We start from the raw sequence: 9,270 nt of genomic DNA, 5'->3' as shown, positions 1-9,270 counted from the left end.
GACGTCTAGCTGGAGTCTAGTCTTGAAGGAGCCTGGTAGGAACCTGTCCAGTAGCAACCTCCTGCTGATGCCACTAGCAGGTCCTCCCATCCTGGCACTGTGGGTAACCAGCAAGGTGTCCTACTCACTTTGGGTGCAAGCTGTCTCTCAGAGGAAGGCTCAATGCCAGCAGGGCCATGGCCAGGGGACGAGGCCTTCTATCCCTCAGCTTTCTCTTTCCCAGGGCTCTCATTACTTTCAATGCATTAACACATGACGGTTTCACGTAGTACAGCGATGGCTGCAAAGGACACTCAGAGAAACTGAGAGCTCAAATCCCAGAGGCTCGTGGAGTGCAGGCCTGGTGAGGGGGCAGCGCCATGCTCTGAATGTTTCAGGTTTTTGACCGGCAATCAAGCTAAGGGGCAAAGATGCTTCCCAAAGGGTCCTGGTCCTCCAGAAGAGAGATAGCCCACAGTCACTGTGGGAGAGGGGACAGTGCTACAAGGACATAGAGAGGGTGAGAGGTGACAGCAGGCAGGACTCCAAGAGGGGCCTGGGAGGAGGGAATGAGAAATGTGGAAGCCCAGTGCACTGCTGGGGCAGCCCTGCAGGCCAAGGACTAAATCAGGGACTTGAGGGACTCAGAACAATTCCCCAGGACCCTGAGCAGTCAGCAAGGGCGAGACAGCGCTGGGTGGTGACTGGAGGAGGAGGGGCCTTGTTTGGTGCTCCACTGGGCCTGTTCTGGCACCCATATACACACACACACACACACACACACAAACACACACATGGAGACACTCACACAGACACACACACAGAGACACTCAGACACACACACAGACACATACAGAAAGACACACACAAAGATACACACAGAGTTACAGACACACACAGAGAACACAGATACACACACAGACACAGACAAATATACAGAGGGACACACACACACAGAGATGTATACAGGCACAGATACACAAACACATAGAGACACAGACATACAGGCACAGACACACAGACATACACACAGATACACGCATAAACATACAGACACACAACACATACAGATACATACACACAGGCAGATACACAAACATACACAAACATACACAGATACACATACAAATACACACAGATACACACAGAGAACACACACTAACACACAGATATACACAAAGAACACACACAGAAAGACACACACAGGCAGAGATACACAGACATACACGCAGATACACACACAGACACACAGAGAAACACAGAGACAAATACACAGACACGCAGATACACAAACACACACAGATACAAAAACATACAGAGATACACATGCAGACACACAGATATACAGACACAGGTACATACACAGACACACACAGATAAACAGACACACAGACAGGCACACAGATACACACAGACATATACACATACACGGCCACAGATATGCACACATACAGACACACAGTACACAGATATATACACACAGGTAGACACGCACACAGACACAGATAAACACAGAGACAGACACACGCAGAGACACACAGACATAGAGACAGAGACACACACAAACACAAACACAGACGCACACATACTTTCTAATTTTTGCCCTAGACCTCCCTCATTCAGAAATCTAGACATGAAGCACACATCAGGAATGTTTTCACAAGGAAACTGGAGAAACTGTAGATCAAATTCTTACCTTTCTGAAATTTTTCTCAAATTTTTTTAACCATAGAAAATTTCTAACATATACACAAGTAGAAGGAATAGTGTCATGAACCCTCAAGTACCCATCACCCAGCTTCACAATTACCAATGCACAGTTGGGCTTTACATTCAAAGGCTGTAGTCCAAGCGTAAGTGACCTGTTTAGAAGACCACAAGTTAGATGAAACCAGTTCACCCTTGCCCACTGCAACCCCTGGGCTTGATAGAGACCCTCCAAGTTGGCAAATGAAAAAGAACTGGAGAAGAGAACAAGATAGTCATATCCTGCTGGGCAGCACCAAAAGGAACCTGCACCCGGAGCCCTGCAGGCTGAGCCCTGGGAAGGGCATGCACACCCAGCTTGGCTGGGGTCTGAGGGTAGACAGCAAGCCTTCCCACATCTCCCACAACAACGCAGAGGAAGAAAATCCACGTGGAGGTATCCAAGGTACCTGTTCTCCCAAGGTATTTCCCATACATCTGGATGGAGGCAGTCCAGAAAGAAGACAAGCCCTTTCCTGGATGTCTTTGAAAGAGAGCAAAGCTGGAGTGTTTTGAAGCTGGGATGAGACTATGGGCTGCTACTGTGTGAATCCTATGGCTGAGAGCTATGGAGGGAAACCTCAGCCAGGGTCCAACAGGGAAGCAGGACAGAACCCAAGAATCAGTGGATGTTGAGAAGGCTAGAACATCTCCTGTAAGGCAACACCTAGCCAGCCCCATCACATGCCAGGATAAGTCATGAATCCCCCAATGCAGTAAATCCACCTTATGAAGAAGACAGGGTAACGAATTGGCTGAGGTTAACCTGAAATAACCAAATTTTATTCTCAGCAAAATGGGAAATTGATATAAATCGTGTTCAAAAATCAAAGTTGCATTTCTTGCACAGCTTCCATAGTTATGATGATTAAATGCCATAATCCTCACAAAGATATCATCCGATTCTCACTATCCAGTGCCCCACAGAGGAGGGCACTTAACCTTGGAAACACAGACACCCTATTTCTTTAAAATACACCAGTGCAGAGGCCCACCCCACATCAATGGTATCAGCATCTCTTCAGTCGGAACATTGTTGTTTGTTTGTTTGGATTATTCTAATGTGAGAACAACTGGAAACTGCTTTAGATCTTCCTGTTCACGCCTGGCATGTAATCCTGCAATGTACCGGCAGGACAGACATAAGCCCACCACTGAAGATCTTTTACCTCTTTGTGAGATTGTTTTCTATCCTTCTGTTCTTGCAGAGTTTCAAATGCAGCCATATCAGACTCAGCCTGAAACCCCAACTACAGTTAAACTTCACCTCTCCCTTCTAATTTGCCAGAAATCACCTTAGTAGTTTCATCTCATGCTCCAACTAGCCAGTGAGGAAATGACAGTAATCATTTTGAATGGCTATCCCCTACTTCTGCAGAAACCGTAAAACAACTACATGGAGAAACTGGACAGAGCTTTCTGGTAAGTGGAACTGAAAGTCTACATGTTCTATCAGCAGCAGAGCCCCAACTTCCAGCCTGAAAGGACTCATGCAGGGATCCTGGACTACAGGTTCAGTTAAAGAACTGCAAGGGAGCCCAAGACAAGAGAGCTCAGAGTGTGCTGACTACAGTTGTGTCCTTCTCTGAGGAATCCCAGAAGTCTGTTGTTTACTTGGTCTTTGGAGACACCAAAAAGGAAAGAATCTACAGTACTCACTCCATAGGGAGAGTGGAGGAAGCTGGAAGAAGTGGAATTGACCTTTAATTACAGACTATTCAAATGATCACAAGAAATGTACCAAGAATGAGTTTATTGCTAAAAATGAAACCAAGTGGGACACAAAGAAATGGATCTAAGGCAACATATCAAAGGGTGTCATAAAGGAGGAGGTACCGTGCCATCCCATGGTTCAGTGACTACTGCCATGTCTGTCTCTCCGGGTATGGAGGGAAAGGTAAGAGTCACCTCATGGTGAGGTCACATAGACTCCACAGCAAAGTTTCAGTGCTGGAGGTTGCTGTGAGTTATGGCTTCTGCCTTCAAAGCAAGAGAAAGAGGCACATTAACTGATGTTCTGAGGGGACCTGGAAAGGTGACTGTGGTAGATGAAACAGGAGAATAGGCAGAAACACAACCTCTGAGAATCTGAGAGGGCTCAAGATTGGCAAGACAAGTTGGGATGCTGTGATATTATGATTTAATAAGAAATATATATTTGGTCTCTGCCCCAGGTTCCTGAGACAGTGCTCCTAAACCTTTGTAGACAGCAATGCTAGGAGAATCTTTTTTCTAATATTTGATCTTTGATAAGGGTTCCTGACACAGAGCTTTGAAGACCTTTGTTAATTGCCTGGATGATAGGAATACCTTTTGTTCTAACTCTCGGTGGGTTCCTGGATCCAGCCTAAGCAGGGGGGTTGGTTGCCAGTTGAACCCACCATGGATTAGAGGGTTGGAAATTTCAGTCCCACCCTCAACCTCTGGGGAGGGAGAGGGGTTAAATATTGAGTTCATCATCAATGGCCAATGATGTAATCAATCATGCCTATGTAATGAAGCCTACATAGGACAAGGTTCAAAGAGCTCCTGGAGTGATGAACACACAGAGATACCTAAAGGGCGGGGCCCCAGAGAGGGTAGGGAATCTCCACGCCCCTTCCCACACATCTTACTCTCTGCATCTCTTCCATCTGGCTGTTCCTCAAGTACTTTATGATAAACTAGTAAGAGTAAGGAAGTGTTTCCCTAAGTTCCATGAGCTCAGCCCAAGGAGAGTGTCATGGAAACCCTGATTTATAGCCGGTTGGTCTGAAGTACAGGCAACCACCTGGGGGCTTGTGACCGGCATGAGGCAGTCTTCTGGGCCTGAGCCCTTGACCTGCAGGGTCTGACTGTAATTCCAGGTGGTGTCAGAATTGAATCAAACTATAGGATATCCAGCTGGTGTCTGCTGGAGAATTGGTTGTTGGTGGGGAAAAATATCCCACACATTTTGGTGATCAGGGGTCAAGTGTTCAGTGCTATGTGTTGTATTGTGAATAGGAACAACTGGGGTTTTTTCTATCTCTTACAGAATCACCATAGGACTAAGTTCCCCTCCACCCCGCCACCCGCCACCAACAAGTTGTATTGTTTGTCCTTCTCTGCTGACCAGGATAGATTACCCAAGAGTTCTAACCTTAGAGCCTTAGGCTGCTTCAGCCAATGGGAGCCCAGCAGAGATTAGAAGGAGGGAAGAGGGTGAGGTTTGGATACTTATTGATTGCCCCGGCCACCTCCCTGCAAGGTTGCCTCAGTCTGGCTTTGGCCCTGGACACAGTCCCGCCCTGCCCTTCCAAAACAGCCAACTCTGTGTGTGTTTCTCTTCTGATCCTGAGCTGTTCCCTCCTTTGTTGTATCCCAGGCAGGTAAAGGCTGGGGTGCTAAGCCCTGGGTCACTAGGTTTCCCACTATGACTCTCCTGCACCCGTACCTTTCTAGATGAACCCTCCTTAAGTGACCCTTTTTCAAGGCTCCCCTCTCTGTCCTTTAAGAGCTGTAACTAGTACAGACACCAGCACCTCCTGGATCTTCTTTTCCCAGCCATCCTCAGGGGTCTCTGGAAAACGACAAATTACTGTTCAATAGAACCGAAGAATGATACCACTGGAAGAAAAGAAAGAGTGACAAGAAAAGAAGCTTGCAAGGTCCATGAAATGTGTCTCTAACTTCTCCTCTTCAAGTCACCATTGTACTTTTGAGTACAATTGGTTAAAAATTAATGTTCACGGGCTTTTTAAATTGTTTGGAGTAATGGTATCTCCCTTAGACCAATAATGGAATTGCTTAATTGAGAACATAAATCTCCATTGTGAATAGTAACATTTTCTCTTTAACAGCTATGTGAGTTCCAACCGCTAGCCTGGGCTTCATTGTTTCTATGTATGTGTCAGGTAAATGCTTTTAACACACAGCATTCCTCCCTTGGTAGGTACTAAATAATAAAGGTTAAGTTGTTCTGAAAATGATTTTACATTTCCGTTTCAGCTATAAGTTAGTATCTGCTTATAAAATTAAGAATTATTCTAACACACAACATCATCAATTAGTTTTCCAACAGCCCATTTGCTCAGGGATTCCATGCCTCTTGAACAAATTGCTCAGCTGTTCACAGAAAATGGTATTTTGTTAGGCAGGCTCAGGGAGGTGTCTGGTTTGTTCCTAAAATGGTGTGCTAGAGTCACACTCTGCGCTATTAGCTCACAGATTTTTTTAAAAATAAATTGAGTTATATATTAGAATACTAATTTTTTAAATTGTGGTATAATATGTTGGTTGTTCTGATTATTTTCTTTGCCGTAAGTTTTTCCAGCATTTCATAAATTAGAAGCTAGAAATAAAGGAAGAGGCATAATTATCCCAAAGAACTTTCTGTGGCTCTGTTCAACAACCAGCTACCAGTTAAAACATGAAGCTGGGTCAGGCTCAGTGGCTCACACCTGTAATCCTAGCACTTTAAGACGCCGAGGCAAACACACTGCTTGAGCTCCTTCAGGAGTTCAAGCCCAGCCTGGGAAACATGGTGAAACCTGTCTCTACAAAAAATACAAAAATTAGCTGGTCGTGGTGGTGCACACCTGTAGTCCAAACTACTCAGGAGGCTGAGGTGGGAGGGTCACTTAGGCCCAGAAGGTCGAGGCTGCAGTGAGCTGAGATCATGCCACTGCACTGAGCCTGGGTGACAGAACTAGACCCTGTCTCAAAAACATAAAAAATATATATATACGTACTTTTTTTAAATAAAAAATTTTAAAAAGAAAAAATGAAATACGAGGCTGAAAAGCACACATGGGCCCATCATAAGGGGTTGGGTTCCCCCGCCTTATCAAATTGCCCAGCAGCTGCCCAAGAAAAAAAGAATTGTTAATGACAGAATGAAAAGAAATAATTGCAACCAATCTGAAAAAGCCAAATATAAAAACCCATGAAGATGTAGGAAGCGAGAAATCAACCAGAGGCTTGTGAACATAAGGACATAAAAGGTAGTTAACAACAAACAATATTGATTAAAAGAGTCGGGGAAAGACAAATGAAGAACCAACCAAGTTATAGAAGGTCTAGGCTAAATTTTTGGCCAATAACCAAGTTATTAGTACAAATTGCTGTTGTCCCATAGGGCGCAGAAGTGTCCAAAACGCTTGGCTCATGGCTGAGAATCTGGACAGAATGTCTCCCTTATGAAGAATTTGGTTGTGCAAATGTTTAAATCCTGCCTTAAGGGAGGGGTAGAGTATAGTGTATAAAAATCCCATTTCAGCCCGGGCATGGTGGCTCACACCTGTAATACCAACACTTTAGGAGGCCAAGGCGGGTAGATAACTTCAGGTCAGGAGTTTGAGATCAGCCTGGCCACCATGATGAAACCCCATCTTTACTAAAAATACAAAAAATTAGCTGGGTGTGGTGTCATGTGCCTGTAATCCCAGCTACTCAGGAGGCTGAAGCAGAATTGCTTAAACCCAGGAGGGGGAGGTTGCAGTGAACCAAGGTCATCACACCACTGCACTCCAGAGCCCGGGCAGCAGAGCAACCCTCCATCTCAAAAGAGAAAGAAAAAGCCCATTTCAGGCCTACATTCATACACACATATAAACGCACACAGACACACACTTTCATGACTCCAGATCTTTGCTGACGCCAATTGTTCATTCTTCCTGGAAACCTCATCTCTTCTTCCTCTGCCATTTAAGTTCAGATTTATATTGATGACCCCCAAGAATCACTATTCCTTCTATATTCTGTTGCTTCCTTCTACCTGGGGGTGGGGAAACAGGAGGAGATGAATAATCTCTGCTAGCCTCATTCTACAGAGGATGAGGGCTCCCTCAGCCTCTTCCTCCTCAGCTTCTCTCTTGGGGGTCCCGATGACTGAGGGACCTCTGACACTCGATGCCTCCAGGGGAAGAAAGTTCGCTTCAGAAGAGCAGCTGGCACAGCCAATTTTGGGTCTGGCTCTGCCTCTACTACTTCATGCCCCTTCACACGGTCTCCTGGTATGAGCTCATAAACCCAGCAAGGCCGTGAGCTCATCTTGAGATCAAGATATTAATAGAAGACTCCACTCATGGGAGGGCTTTCACAGCTGCTACTCAGCATGGTCAGCCAAGAGAAGACATGGAGCCTTACTGAGTGTCTATTATGGACAGCATGCTTCACAGATAATGTCTTCTTAAAGCCTATCAGCTTAAGCCTACCAACAATACACACGCAGCCAAAGTTAGGGTTATTAGCTTGTTGGAGCAAGAGAGCAGGTATGGAGAGAAATCATGGAACACGAAAAGGTAAAAGTTAGGAAAGCATATTTACTAAGACTGGGGAGCTGGAGTTAAATGTTCTTGGCAGAGATTGGTCAGACTCTGGAAACTAGGGAGTTGCCGAAACAGTCAGTGATTTTATCTACAGAATGCAAAAGTCACAAGACGTACACCTATGTTCATAGCCACATTATTCTTAATAGCCAAAAGGTAGAACCAATCCAAGTGTCCATTGACAAATGGATAAATAAAATGTGATGTATACATACTATGGAATATTATTCAGCCTTAAAAAGGAAATTCTCACACATGCTACGCATGGATGAACCTTGAAGACAGTATACTAAGTGAAATAAACCAGACACAAGAAGACAAACTTTGTATGATTCCACTTACGTGAGGTACCTAGAGTAGTCAAACTCATAGAGACAGGAAGTAGAATGGTGGTTGCTGGGGACTTGGAGGAGGGGAGAATGGGGAGTTATGTTTAACGGGTACAGAGTTTCATTTCTGCAAGATGGAGAGGGTTCTGTGGATGGATGATGGTGGCGGTTGCATAACAATGTGAATGGACTCAGTGCCACCAAACCGTATGCTTAAAAATGGTTAAAATGGTAAATTTTATGTTATGTATACTTTACTACATTTTTTTTAAAGTCACGTGGAATGACTGTGAGATCAGTTTGTCTGATGTCCTGTCTAAAAAACACGGGTCTGCATGTGCTGCTGAGAAGAGTTTGAGTTTAAACACCTTCTCCTGCATGCTGAGGCTTGGCTCAGTTTAACTGTTCTGCCAAGTCACAGAGCCGATTTGCAAGACGTGATTTCTGTTTTAATTCTCAGTTCCCCCATCTCAGACTAGCTGTCAGCAGAGCCATTTTTTACTTTCTCAATCTCATTTTTTTGCTCGTTTGTTTATTCCTCTTAACAACTGAAGGTAGTACTAGATTCGAGATTCTAACACAAACCTGCCAGAATTCTCAGCAGGGACTTCTCTATCATAGGGGTCCCCAAAAGGTTAAAGCAGGTCCTTAAAATATGCAGTCTGTCTGTTCCTAATACATCACAGATGTAATTTCATATTGACTATTCCAGGAACCCTAAAATACTCAGATAAATATGGCATTGCCTGATTTCCAGGACCTCACAGACTGAAGGGCAAAACATATAAATACACAGCTATGTGTAGGAAACATAATAAATCTAGAAGGTAAATGATCATATGCCCACGTTAAATATCTACATAATTGTGATGCTACTCACCTACATCTGGTTAGAAGCCTTTCACAAGGAAGAGATCTCCTTTTCC

Source organism: Sapajus apella, unplaced genomic scaffold, assembly GCF_009761245.1.
Source record: "Sapajus apella isolate SASKATOON/1434 unplaced genomic scaffold, GSC_monkey_1.0 scaffold107, whole genome shotgun sequence".
Lineage (NCBI taxonomy): Eukaryota > Metazoa > Chordata > Mammalia > Primates > Cebidae > Sapajus > Sapajus apella.
The sequence above is the reverse complement of the archived record's forward strand: the minus strand, read 5'-3'. Positions refer to the sequence as shown.